This window comes from Vipera berus (genome assembly GCF_964194415.1).
Source record: "Vipera berus genome assembly, chromosome: Z".
NCBI lineage: Eukaryota > Metazoa > Chordata > Lepidosauria > Squamata > Viperidae > Vipera > Vipera berus.
The window spans coordinates 58,956,870-58,971,448 of NC_138205.1; the positions used below are offsets into that span (position 1 = coordinate 58,956,870).

A 14,579-nucleotide genomic window follows, 5' to 3' on the forward strand; every position below is an offset into this window, starting at 1 on the left:
GCTGCAGTCACTACTTTGTTTGATTTTATAGCCTAGGAAGATAATTCCTTTACTGTTTTGATGGTCTCATTTTCAATTTGCACTCTGACCTGTGTGTTCTCTGCAGTTATTTTTTTTGTTTTTGTTTTCCTAATGTTAAGGTGCTGTCCAAATTTTTCTCTTTCATCTTTGACTCTCAGGATTAACCACTCCAGACCCTCCTTGCTTTCTGTGAGCAATGTTCATCATCTGCATATTGGAGGTTGTTGATATTCCTGCCACCAATTTTAACTCCAAAGGTAGGTTCCCCCAAAAGTGCATTTCTTATAACTATTTCTGTGTATATGTTGAAAAGTATAGGTGACAGGATGCCACCTCACCAAGTGTCTTTTTCAATTTTGAACCATTTTGAATCTCCATATTCTGTTCTTACAGTGGCTGCCTGATCAGAGTATAATGTAGATTGGCAATCTGACCAGTGTTCCTGTTTCTTTTTGAAATCCTGCTTGTACAGGCAGTTTTCTGTTGGCAGTTGGATTCAACTGTTGGTGGATTATCTTCAAGAGAAATTTACTCACATGCAGTAACAAGGCTATGGTTTGGTGACTGGAACAGTCTTTCATATCACCTTTCTTTGGTATTGGGATAAATATTGACTTTTCCCATTCTTTTAACTAGTGACCAGACTTCTATACACTTTGGCAATGCTTTTGTGGACAGTGGTCTCAGCAACCCTGCAGGAATTCCACCAGCTCCTGGGTTTTTGCAGTTAGGCAAGTGGTTGAGTGCCCACACTACTTTTTCCTCCAGAATATCTTGTTCAATTCCTCTAGCAAGAATTTCTATTTCTTTTGGAATAATATGTAATCAATTTGGTTTCAATGTTCTCCATTTGATGAAGTCCAAGTATATAGTCAATGCTTGGGTTCAAACCATATGTTCATTATGATTAGCTGTTGTTTGTGGCAAAGCTGAATCAGATGTTCTCCTGCTTTATTTCATTCACCAAGACCAAACTTGCCTGTGATCCCTGTTTCTTCCATTTCTCCCAATTTTGCATTGAAATTTCCAATAATATAGATAGTGTCTTTCTTTGGAGTGTGTTTCAGAGTTTCCTGAATTTCAGTGTAGAATTTTTTGATGTTCTCTGCTACTAGAATCAAGATTCAAAAAGATCTTGAAAACATGAATGGGAGAAAACTAAGGTTTTACATTTAGGCAAGAAAAAACAAATGCACAAGTATAGAAAAAGTGATACCTGGTTCAATAGCAGCAACTGTGAGAAGCATCTAGGACTCTTAGTGGGCAACCACTTAAATATGAGCCAACTGTGTGCTGTAGCAGCCAAAGAAACGAATGCAATTCTTCGCTGCATTAACAGAGGAATAAAATCAAGATCACATGAAGTTTTAATATCACTTTATGATGCCTAGTTAAGACCACACTTGGGATATTACATCCAGTTTTGGTCACCACAGTATAAAAAAGATATTGAGACTCTAGAAAGAGTGCAAAGAAGAGCAACCAATATTGATTATTGTATTGGAGGCTAAAACATATGAAGAATGGTTACAGGAATTGGGTATGTTTATTTTAATGAATAGAAAGACAAGGAATGACATAACAGCAGGGGCTGTCACAAAGAAAGAGGATCAGCCTATTTTTCAAAGCACTTGAAGTCAGGACAAGAACTAATCTAGAAATAAGGAGAAATTTCCTAACAGTGTGAACAATTAATCAGTGCAATGGCTTGCCTTCAGAAATTGGAGATGCTGCATCACTGGAGGTTTTTAAAAATAGATTGAACAGCCATTTGTCTAACATGGTATATAGTGTCTCTTGCTTGAGACATTCAATGTCTCTTCCAACTCTGTTATTCTGGTATCTGTTAAATGAAGATCCATTTTTAAAAGATTTTTTAATCCTATATAACAATTCTTACTTTTATATGAGAAAAATTACTGCAAATATTTTAAGAAAAATGTAACCAATAAAAATGATAGCTCAAGTTGTTTTTATGGATACTATCTTAGGATTCATAATCCAATTAATGAATGGAAAAAAAACCTGAAAACTATATGGTATGAAGATTTAGCCACATAATTAGGAGAACATGACTTACATAAGAATCTTAATTGTCACTAGAAATGAAAATTGTAAGTTTAAGAGTAAAGAGATACAAAATGTTCTATATTGGGTCCATATAACTCTGGAATATTCTATTTTTCTTCAAAACAGGCTGGCCTGGAGAAAGATGATGTATTTGTGGAAATTGATTATCTAGACATAGAATGACATTATAGCATTCTAACAGCACATTACATCTTTGACTTTTCCTTTGGTTTGTAAGCTCACTTATTCATATACCATTAGATTGAATGATATGGTTTAACAGTCATTTTCTTTAACTTTCAACCATTGCCATATAATATTGCCCTATTTTATTGCCTAATAGCTAAATTTATTCCTCTGTGTAATTTTCTGCTTTCAGTACAGCTAATCAGAAGCTATTAATGAACTGCCATTAAGACTGCTGGTTGCAGAGAGTAGCAGATGGAAGTTTCTGTGGGAGCCTGATTTACAGACATTAAAATGGTATGTATTGGCTTACTGCTACTCCCCAGTGGGAAACCTCACTTGTAATTCCTTTGCATTCAGACTCAGCAGGAGAAGATTGACAGGACTGAAGATCATGTCAACAGAGCTGCTGTGAATGTTGAAGAGGAAAGCAAAAACTTGTGGAAGGTAGGACTCTTCTCCTGCTGATCAATCAATGATATTCGGCCTCCTAGCAATCTTCTATATTAACCCCATTGATCTGCCTGTCTTTACTGCAAAGAAACTAGCAATTAGGGAAATAAGAAAGAAATGACACATAGGTAGTAGAGGGAGGACAGCAAAGGAAATCAATTTTTCTCATAGTGTTCTGTCACAGCCAAACTGCCAAAAAAGAACTTACTTTGCTTAAAGATTCCTCATAGAATGCTCTATTTCTGCTTCTAATGGAATATCACAAAACTAGCAAAGGGTTAAATTATTGGCTCACCATGAAATATGAAAGCTTGACAGTGGAAAACATTAGATGAAAACCTCAAGAGGAAGGGGCTATCAACAATCCTAGTTTATTTTCTTGGAAGACAGTCATATTAGAAACATTTGGATTTAATTCCCAGCAAATAAATGACAGGAAGGTCATTTCCCTCTCATAGTGCATAAACCAATAATATTGTATTACAAACAGCTCTGGAAAGAGGTTCCTGTCCTCACTCTTTCCTTTCTGATAAAGTTTGGAATAAATCTTGTTTATTAAAAAGCATAATTTGAAGCATAATTCTATGATATAGTGCACATTGAAAGGGTGGAATATTTCCATTTGATTAGAACAAAACCCTTAGTATTAGTGATAATATGTCATGAGAAATTAAAATAAGGAAATCAATCAAGGCTATAGTTAGTCCACCTTTAGAGGCAGTTGCTTTATGTCCTAAGCATGCTTGGTATTACAGTCACTTGAACTACTGAGAGATAGCACAGTTATTCACTTGCTGAAGAGGGTGTTCATTGCTCTGGCTTGTTTTTACTAATCAGGAGTTATTCTTAAAGTAGGAGTTAAAACCAATATCTCTCTCTATGATATTGAACACAATTCTGATTGTAGTGGCTATTCCTGTGGTGGCGAACCTATGGCACGCATGCCACAGGTGGCACGCAGAGCCTTCTCTGTGGGCACACATGCCGTCGCCCAAGTCCTAGGCTTTCAGTCCTGTCCATGAGCAATCTGCATCAATACCCATGTAGGGTAAGGTTGCCGCGCCCGCGCCCATCTCCCCCAAGTGTTTTTTTTTACTAATCTGCTTTTCAGCTGCATTCCATTTCTCTGTTCGCTTCTCAGCCTTCACCACATGTTTGTAGGACTATCGGTTAAAAAAACAAAAACTTCTATCAGACTTTCTAACTTCTCATGAGATCTCAAGAAGTTAGAAAGACTGTTGGAACTTTTCTTTTTTACCAATAGTCCCAAAAACACGCAGCAAAAGCTGAGAAGCGAAATGAGAAATGGAATGCAGCTGAAAGGCAGGTGTCAAAGCAAGAACATCCAATGTTAGCAGCGTTGATGCCTCAGAGTTCTTTGAAAAGCTCATCCATCAGAAACGTGACAGCAGGTTAGTAAAAAAAATGTTTGCAGGAGGTGAGGGCATCTGGGTGGGGGCAGGCACAGCAACCTTACCCTGCATGGTGGCGGGAGGATGGGTTGGGTGGTGGTGGGCAGGGCGTTGAGGTGGGGGCTGGCAGGCCGACCAAAGCAGCAAAGATCACAAAGTTGAAATTGATTGACCTTTTTCCCCCCAAAAAAACTTCCTTTGTTTCCTTGCATGTGGCAGCGGCAACGGATCGTGAAGGAGAAACGGTACAGAGCTGGGAGTCAGGTAAGAAAAGACAGGAAATTTTGGGGGGGAGCAAGGATTTCTTTCCTTATCTGCCCTACTTGATCTGAGGCCGCTTTCTGCTCAGACGCATTGCTCTTGCCAATGGCCCAACCACCTACTTCAGCGCCCTCACTCCACGAGCCTCCAGCACTCCACCTACTGTATTGGTGGCTCTGTAGGCAGAGCTGCGAAGTTCTCTTCTCTGACATAGCCACCAAAGCTTTAGCCCAGGGGTCCTTAAATTATGGCCCAACCTATCTTTTTATCTGGCCTGCCTCAACCTCCCGGACAAGCCATCCAATCATGAAGAGAGTGTGGGTGGATGGTGGCGAGAGCCCTAGCCACCGGCAGGATGGCAAGTTCGGCATTGGTATGTGCCCAATGGGAAAGAAGAATGAGGTCCTGCCAGGCAGGTTCTTCTGCCCTGTGATGGTCCAGAATGCCAATCAAGGAGAATATTTCTGGCTCAGAGTTAAAATAAAGGGTCCTTAGGGAAGGTGTCTCTGAGGATGGTGGTTTTCTTGCAGACGTTTCAGGACTCAAAGTGGGATAATAAGTGAACTAATGATGTTACCTAGTTTGGGTCATGAGACATCTATAAGAAAGCCACAAAGCTCAGAGGACCAAGGAACCCACAACTGCCCTCCTCCTCTTCTTTTCATCTCCTCCACTCCACAAACCCCATTCTTTTCTGGCACTGCTGATGTTACCTAGTTTGGGTCATGAGATGTCTGCAAGAAATGCTGAATGGAAATGGCACCCCTGCCCTGCCCCCTGCCTCACCTCACCCTGCAGGACGAGCCTCCTGCCCACTGTCCCACCTGCCAGAGACCCCCTGAATCTCCCCCAACCATGCCCGGGCCCCACAGGCATCCCTCCCCATGAGCAACATGACCAGTCTGTCATGACCACTGCAGCCATGTCCACTCAGTGGCTATGCCCACACAATGGGCCACGCCTACCCAGCACCCAACGATAAATAAGTGGGGTTTGGGTTGCAGTTTGGGCACTCAGTCTCTAAAAGTTTCACCATCACTGGGCTACTCCATAAAGTCCAATAGCATTCAGAGGACGAGCATTCACTCTTCTTTTCCTCAACAAATTTTCTTCCAACCATTGAAAACTGCATTCAGTTTAGTGTAAAATTGGATCTCCAATTTTAAATCAGAGAAATAATATGCTGTATCTTACTTTTCAAAGGTTTGGCAATACTGAACTGGATTCAAAAGTGCCCTAGCATGAATTATCTGACCTTCCAATTGAGTAGATATTCTTACAAATTAAAACTGGAGATGCATTTTTTTTAAAGTATTCCCTATACTTTCATTCCATATCACATTTTTAAAACATTTTCTTGAACTTCTTGCCTTATTTTTGATTCATATGAGTAAAACATTCTGAATCAATTTAAAATCCTAACAAGAACATATTAATAAGAACAAAAAGTTGAGAGTTTAGCTAATGCTTATCCATCCTCTGTTAAAGGAATTCAGAAGAGCAGGAATGATTATAATCTTGAAGCACAAAAGCTAAGGGACTTGATGCCATAATCCATTTATATCACATTTCATAAATGTATAGGTAGAACATTGTGCTTATTCTGGGGATTCTGCCATCTCTCCGAGGGGGGGGAGAGGATGGTTACTTAAGGAGAACTTCAAACAACATGGAAGCGTTTGAACTGGGGGAGCGAGGGGGAGAGACAGATCTGGATCGCATCTTCATTTACAACTGAAAAGGAAGAAGCAATAACAATAAAAACAAGGAGAGTTCCCTTTCCCATGGAAGGGCCTAACACATAAGTAAATGATGGGAGCCTGACCAAATGGATGAGGGGAGGGGGCTGAAATGGGAATGCTTTATATAGGATGGAAATGTAACTTTGTTAGATTCCGTCTTGTATTGCCACAATCGATTCCATCCTAGTAAACATTTTCCTTTTGGACTAAACTTGCATCCAAGAGTTCTTATTTCCTAAGATGTGGATTGAGGTGGGTCCTGACACTTGATAGATTCTGTCCAATTTGAAAATTGTGCATAATATGCTATAACTTACTTTTCAAAAGTTTGGAAGCACCGGGTTGGATTTAAAGTAACCTATCATGGACAATAGGACTTTTATTGTTTGTAGTTGAAGAGATATTTCCACCAATAAGTGGACACAAGATTAACTCCAACATGCAATCGTTAAGGAAACTATGTCTATATGGGGAAAGTATACAGTGAGAGACTTTTTTCCAGGGCCCAGTAAACATTTCTTTAAAATGAATTAGATAAGGGGATAGAAAAAATGCTTAACAAATTTGCCAACTTAATCTTAAGGTTTGAAAAAATCAGGATAAATTTGAACACTGGGATTTTTCCACAAAATGTACTGTAGTTCACTTGCAAGAAATGTAGGGTTCTGTGCTGAGTTACATGTTCATCATTTGCGCACAATTCTAGTTCAAATTTAGTCTTACAATATTCAAAACAAATCATTTTATTTACTTTAAGCCTCTCTAACAATTATATATAGAAGAACCATTGATATACCACATTCTTTTAATTTAATGTTTCAATTCCTTTTAAAGCATCTTCCAAAACTAACATCATGTTATTTGCAAAAACACATAATTTACACATTTCTTTTTAAACTTTTACTCCCATAATCATCTTATCCAGTCTTCTATTTCTATTCGGTACTTCAAAAAACCAAAATAATCAAGAGAAGGACAATTTACAAAGCAGTATTAATATTTCAAACGATCTTGATTCTGTCCCTTTGTTAATGCAACCTAGGATTGTGCTGGCTTTTTTGGCTGCTGCTGCACAGTACTGGCTCATATTTAAGTGACTGTCCATTAGGATTCCAAGATCCCTCTTGCAGTTAGTGTTATTAAGCCAGGTTACACCTAATCCATACATGTACAGATGGTTTTTCTTGAGTTAAAATATGCTTTTGTGTTGTTGTTGTTAGCTGCGAAGTCGTGTCCGACCCATCGCGACCCTATGGACAACATTCCTCCAGGCCTTCCTGTCCTCTACCATCTTCTGGAGTCCATTTAAGCTCACGCCTACTGCTTCAGTGACTCCATCCAGCCACCTCATTCTCTGTCGTCTCCTTCTTCTATTGCCCTCGATCTTTCCCAGCATTAGGCTCTTCTCCAGTGAGTCCTTCCTTCTCATTAGGTGGCCAAAGTATTTGAGTTTTAGCTTCAGGATCTGGCCTTCTAAAGAGCAGTCAGGATTGATCTCCTCTAGGACTGACCGGTTTGATCACCTTGCAGTCCAAGGGACTTGCAGGAGTCTTCTCCAGCACCATAGTTAAAGGCCTCAATTCTTTGGCGCTCAGCCTTTCTTATGGTCCAACTTTCACTGCCATACATTGCAACTGGGAAGACCATAGCCTTGACTATACGCACTTTTGTTGACAGGGTGATGTCTCTGCTTTTTAGTGTGCTGTCTAGATTTGCCATGGCTTTCCTTCCGAGGAGCAAGCGTCTTTTAATTTCTTGGCTACAGTCCCCATCTGCAGTGATCTTGGAGCCCAGGAAAATAAAATCTGTCACTACCTCCATTTCTTCCCCATCTATTTGCCAGGAATTGAGAGGGCCAGATGCCATGATCTTGGTTTTCTTAATGTTAAGTTTCAACCCAGGTTTTGCACTCTCCTGCTTCACCCGCAACAAGAGGCTCTTTAGTTCTTCTTCACTTTCTGCCATTAGAGTGGTATCATCTGCGTATCTTAGGTTGTTGATATTTCTTCCGGCAATCTTAATTCCAACTTTTGATTCATCTAGCCCTGCCTTTCTCATGATGTGCTCTGCATATAAGTTAAATAGGCAGGGTGAAAGTATACAGCCTTGCCGGACTCCTTTCCCAATTTTGAACCAATCAGTGGTTCCATGTCCAGTTCTCACTGTTGCTTCTTGGCCCGCATATAGATTTCTCAAGAGACAAATAAGATGGTCTGGTATGCCCATCTCTTTAAAGACTTGCCAGAGTTTGTTATGATCCACACAATCAAAGGCTTTAGCATAGTCAATGAAGCAGAAGTAGATGTTTTTCTGGAACTCCCTAGCTTTCTCCATGATCCAGCGTATGTTGGCAATTTGATCTCTAGTTCCTCTGCCTCTTCGAAATCCTGCCTGTACTTCTGGTAGTTCTCGATCCACATACTGCTGGAGTCTAGCTTGTAGAATTTTAAGCATAACTTTACTAGCATGAGAAATGAGTGCAATGGTGCGATAGTTTGAACATTCTTTGGCACTGTCTTTCTTTGGAATTGGGATGTAAACTGATCTTTTCCAATCCTGTGGCCACTGTTGAGTTTTCCAAATTTGCTGGCAAATTGAGTGTAGCACTTTTACTGCACTGTCTTTTAAGATTTTGAATAGCTCAGCTGGAATACTGTCACCTCCACTAGCTTTGTTGTTGCTCAGCTTTTCTAAGGCCCACTTCACTTCACATTCTAGGATGTCTGGCTCGAGGTCAGTGACCACCTCATTGTGATTATCAGGGACGTTAAGCTCATTCTTGTATAGTTCTTCTGTGTAATTTTGCCACCTCTTCTTAATCTCTTCTGCCTCTGTTAGGTCCCTGCCATTTTGGTCCTTTATCATGCCCATTTTTGCATGAAACGTTCCTTTCATCTCTCCAATTTTCTTGAAAAGATCTCTGGTCCTCCCTATTCTATTGTTTTCTTCTATTTCTTTGTACTGTTCATTTAAGAAGGCATTCTTATCTCTTCTAGCTATTCTCTGGAATTCTGCATTCAATTGGGCATATCTATGTTTTTCTCCCTTGCCTTTCGCTTCCCTCCTTTCCTCAGCTATTTGCAAAGCTTCCTCAGACAGCCATTTTGCTTTCTTGCATTTCTTTTTCTTTGGGATGGTTTTGGTTGCTACCTGTTGTACAATGTCGCGAACCTCTGTCCATAGTTCTTCAGGCACTCTGTCTATCAGATCTAATTCCTTAAATCTATTTGTCACCTCTACCGTATATTCAACAGGGATATGATTTAATTCATACCTGAGTGGCCTAGTGCTTTCCCCTACTTTCTTCAGTTTAAGCCTAAACTTTGCAAGGAGAAGCTCATGGTCTGAGCCACAGTCAGCTCCTGGTCTTGTTTTTACTGACTGTATGGAGCTTCTCCATCTTTGGCTGCAGAGCATATAGTCAATCTGATTTCTGTGTTGACCATCTGGTGATGTCCATGTGTAGAGCCGTCTCTTGGGTTGTTGGAAAAGAGTGTTTGCTATGACCATCGTATTCTCTTGACAAAATTCTATCAGCCTGTGCCCTGCTTCATTTTGTACTCCAAGGCCAAACTTGCCTGTTATTCCGGTTATCTTTTGGCTTCCTACTTTAGCATTCCAATCCCCCATGATGATAAGGACATCATTTTTTGGTGTTAGTTCTATAAGGTGCTGTAGGGCTTCATAGAACCGGTCAATTTCATCCTCTTCAGCACCGGTGGTTGGGGCATAGACTTGGACTACTGTGATATTGAATGGTTTGCCTTGGATTTGAACTGAGATCATTCTGTCATTTTGAGGATTGTATCCCAGTATTGCTTTTCCTACTCTTTTATTGACTATGAAGGCTACTCCATTTCTTCTGAGGGATTCTTGTCAGCAGTAGTATACCTGATGGTCATCTGAATTAAATTCACCCATTCCTGTCCATTTTAGTTCGCTGATACCTAAGATGTCGATGTTCAGTCTTGTCATCTCTTGTTTGACCACGTCCAGCTTTCCTTGATTCATGGATCTTACATTCCAGGTTCCTATGGAGAAAAAATCTTTACAGCATCGGACTTTCCTTTCACCACCAGACACATCCACAGCTGAGCGTCCTTTCGGCTTTGGCCCAGTCGCTTCATTCTTTCTGGCGCTACTAGTACTAGCCCTCTGCTCTTCCCCAGTAGCATACTGGACGCCTTCCGACCTGAGGGGCTCATCTTCCAGCGTCATATCGTTTTGCCTTTTGGTACTGTCCATAGGGTTTTCATGGCAAAGATACTGGAGTGGGTTGCCATTTCCTTCTCCAGTGGATCACGTTTTGTCAGAACTCTCGGCTATGACCTGTCCGTCTTGGGTGGCCCTGCACGGCATAGATCATAGCTTCATTGAATTACGCAAGCCCCTTCGCCACGACAAGGCAGTAATCCATGAAGGGGATGCTTTTGTGTAACCTAATCAATTTTGACCATTTTATAAAATTCTCCCCTGAATTCATATCCTCCAAAAGTTTAAACAGAAAAGTCAAATTCAAATTGTCATCTCTTCATCTAAATTCTAAAAAGATCAATGTGTCTTATTTTTCATTACAATGTCCTAAATATTCTGATGGTGCAGTGGTTATGTGTAGTGCCCATAGCTTGGAGTCTGACCCTGACAGGATTCAAGATTGACTTTATTATGTCATGGACTCTGATGAGCAGGAACGAGAACAAGCCGAACATGCAGAGGAGTACAGATGAACACATACTTTGTTTAAGCAGAAACTGTACTGAGAGATTGGAGTCACCCTGCCTCAATATATAGAGCCAGGCCCTATGGTATTAACCAATCGGATTGAAGCTATACTTGCCACCCAAAGTTGACCAATAGCAGGACTGTCGCCGTTGGTTCTCCAGCAGAGCATGTAGTGATATTCCAAAAGCCCAGTACATAACACCCCTCCCTCCTAAGATCAGACTATAATACCCTTGACAATTGTCAAGGCCCAAACTAAATAATATTAAACAATACTAAATGTGATGATTTGTAAGCTAAGGTAATTAGAAGTCCTTACACGACCTTCTCAGACGTGTCTTGTAGAGTGGACTACAAAGATATTAATGAATGATATGACAATGCAATATACTACAAAGAGATAAAACAACATCTCAATGAGTATGCCATACAGCAGTTAAATCTGCCCCCAATTTCTGTAGATAGTAGCAGATTGTCATACAGTTACACATCACTTTATTTTACAACATAGTCTTTAAGATATGCTGGGGGTTTATGTGATCTGGATGAGCACCTAGGTGTTCCAGTCACTTTGTGGTCTACCAGCTTACCCAGTGGGCTGGGTAGACCCATGTCCCCCTGAGCTCTTGTGTCTATGGGAGTTGCATTGCTCTGGCTGGCCTCTTCTGGTGGGGCCACCCCAGAGTCTGACTGTTTAGCAGTGTGCACAATGGTCGCTGAAATTTGGCTGGTTTGCCTGGTCAGGGGTTCCATGTTGCACTTCTGAGCTGCCATGCTCCTCTTCTGGATCACATTCCACTGAGGAAGGAAAACCTTGGTGGTACTGGTGTGAGCTGGCCTGGATGCCAACTTGAGGACTTCGGGAGGGACTTTTACCAGAGTCCTCACTTAGTGACCACTCTGGGAATCTTTTTCTAAGTTGGTTAATATGCCTTCTGACCAGTCACCTTCCCTCCAACCCCACTTTGTAAGATAGGGGTCCAGATTCTTTGACCACCTGACCAGGAACCCACAAGTTTCCACGCTCATAGTTCCTGGCCCAAACCCAATCACCTGTTTGCAGCCCCCTCAGGGGTTTAGGTTTAGAGGCTTTGTATGCCACTGTCTGGATGCAACCTGTCCAGTTTAGTAATCAATCGCCGTCCCCATCAAAGCTCAGCAGGACTTTTTCCTGTAGCTGTGCAGGGTGTAGTGTGTTGACAGAGCAAGAAATCTGCCAGTCTATGATGCCAGTCACCTGTGATGATGCGCTTGAGCACCTCCTTCATTATCCTCACCATGTGTTCAGCTTGTCCATTCGTAGAGGGGTGAAATGGTGCAGACATAGCATGTGTGATGAGGTTAGCTCTGAGAAAAGCCTGAAACTCAGCAGCAGTGAATTGAGCCCCATTATCAGAAACCAAAACATCAGGCAACCCATGTGTTGCAAAGAGTTTTCTCAGCACCTGGATGGTCCTAGCAGTAGTCATATTAGGGACTGGAACTACTTCCAGCCATTTTGAGTGGCTATCCACTACTACCATAAAAAGCTGTCCTTGAAAAGGCCCAGCGTAGTCAATATGAACCCTGGACCAGGGGGTATGTGTTTCCTCCCACCTATGAACTGGGGCCTGAGGCATTTCAGGCCTAGACCTCTGACAGGTATAGCAACCATGAACTTGATCCTCTACAGCCTTATCCAGGCCAGGCCACCACAGGTAGCTTCTAGCCAACACTTTCATCCGTACAATGCCTGGATGGCCTTCATGTAAGGAATGTAAGACTATGTCCCTCAAAGTTGTGGGAATAATAACTCTGTTGCCCCATAAAATGCAACCCTTAAGTGCAGACAATTCATGTCTCCTGACAAAATAACTTTGGAACTCAGGGCCTGGACTTTTTTCCGACCAGCTCATGTGTACCCATGACAATACTCTGCTCAGAGGTTTATCTGTAGCAGTCTCAGCAGCAATATCCCCAGCATGGAGGGGAAACTCAGGTAAATCCTGAATAGACAATATTTTAGCAGCGGGGGCTGGATCAGGATCCATTAGTGGCAGTGGTAATCTACTGAGGCCATCTGCATGGCCCATTTCCTTTCCATGTTTGTGAACTAACTTAAATCTGTAAGCAGCTAAAAATATAGACCATCTCAGCATTTTTGGAGACAGTATGTGGGGAGTTTGCTTATCAGAGGTGAATAAGTCCAAAAGGGGTTTGTGATCAGTGAAGACAGTGAAATCCTTGCCATATAAATAATCATGAATTTTTTTTACTCCAGCCACTATGGCTAAGGCTTCTTTATCGATCTGTGCATAATTACACTCAGCAGCAGATAAGGTTCTAGAATAGAATGCAATAGGAACTTGTTCCCCATTCTTCTTAATGTGGCTTAAGACTGGCCCCACCCCATAGGGAGATGCATCACATGCAAGGCAAACAGGTTTAGACTCAATGTAATGAGTGACAGTGGACTTTTCTGAAAGGAGGGCCTTTAGATCCTGGAAACTTTTTTCATGTAATTCAGTCCACTTCCAAGGGGCCTTTTTATCAAGTAACCTGTGGAGGGGCTCAGCTATTGCAGCCTTATGAGGTATAAATGTGTGATAAAAATTCAGGAGGCCCAATAATGCTTGCAGTTCTGCCCTTGATTGTGGCCTAGGAGCCATTTTGATGGCCTTAACTTTTGACTCAGTGGGGTGAATCCCACTAGCATCAATATGGAAACCTAAGAATTCCGTTGAAGAAACCCCAATACTACATTTGTTTTTCTTTAACATGAGGCCCGCATCATGTAACCTTTGTAACACAGCTCTGAGCCTGTTGGCCAATACTTCTCGGGATTCCCCAGCAATGAGAACATCATCAAAATAAGGACAGACACCCTGAATTCCTTAAAGTGTGCATTCCATAATTACTTGGAAGATGCCAGTGCAACGTTAACCACAAACTGCAAGCGTTTGACTTTGAATGCTCTTCTATGAGTCACTATAGTTTGAGCCGCGGCTGTAGCCTTGTCTACTGGCAGCTGCTGATACACCTGCGCTAAATTGAGTTTAGCAAAAATGGTGCCCCCTTGCAAAGAGGCAAGAATATGGCTGACTATCGGGACCGGGTATGCATGTTGCTTTAAAGCTTTATGGTGCATTTGTAATCTGCGCAAATGCGAATCTCTCTGTTGGGCTTTAGTGGGGTGACAATAGGAGTTTCCCACTCCCCCCATCAACAGGCTGCAATACACCTTGCAATACAACTTATCAATTTCAGTATCAATTTTATGTTTTAAGGCGAAAGGAACTCTGCGAGGTTTGACTCTTATTGGAACAATGTTAGGATCTAACTTAAAAGAGATGGGTGGCCCAGTACAAGTTCCTAGTTTTGACTCAAACACATCTGCAAATTCCTCACAAACAGCCTTGAGATCTGCTGTCTGTGTCCAGTTAATGCCCGTTATTTGAATGCCCAAAGCCTCAAATCAATCAAGTCCTATAAGACTTGTTCTATGGCCCTCTACTACTATGACATCCAGGTGCCCCCAAAACCCTTTAAATTTCACCAATACAGTGGCTTCACCCTTACCTTTAACCTGAGCATTCTGAAAATCTGTTAAAATAATGTCTGACGGTCTTAATGTAGCCCACTGGTTGCTGCATCTGCAAACATGGTTGAATGTGTCCTGTGAAATAATTGAGACCTCCGAGCTGGAGTCCAATTCCATTTTGCATGGAATTCC

At 41.5% G+C, this 14,579-nt stretch overlaps 1 long non-coding RNA gene across 2 annotated transcripts in view; it reads left to right on the forward strand.

Annotated features, from left to right (window-relative positions):
* Nucleotides 1–4,016: 4,016 nt before the first annotated feature.
* Nucleotides 4,017–14,579, forward strand: part of LOC308678266 — a 70,336-nt gene continuing 59,773 nt past the window's right edge. For both annotated transcript variants that reach the window (XR_014028629.1, XR_014028630.1), the window contains exons 1-2: nt 4,017–4,142; nt 4,362–4,406. This is a non-coding gene — a long non-coding RNA (uncharacterized lncRNA). The remainder of the gene's footprint in view (nt 4,143–4,361; nt 4,407–14,579) is intronic.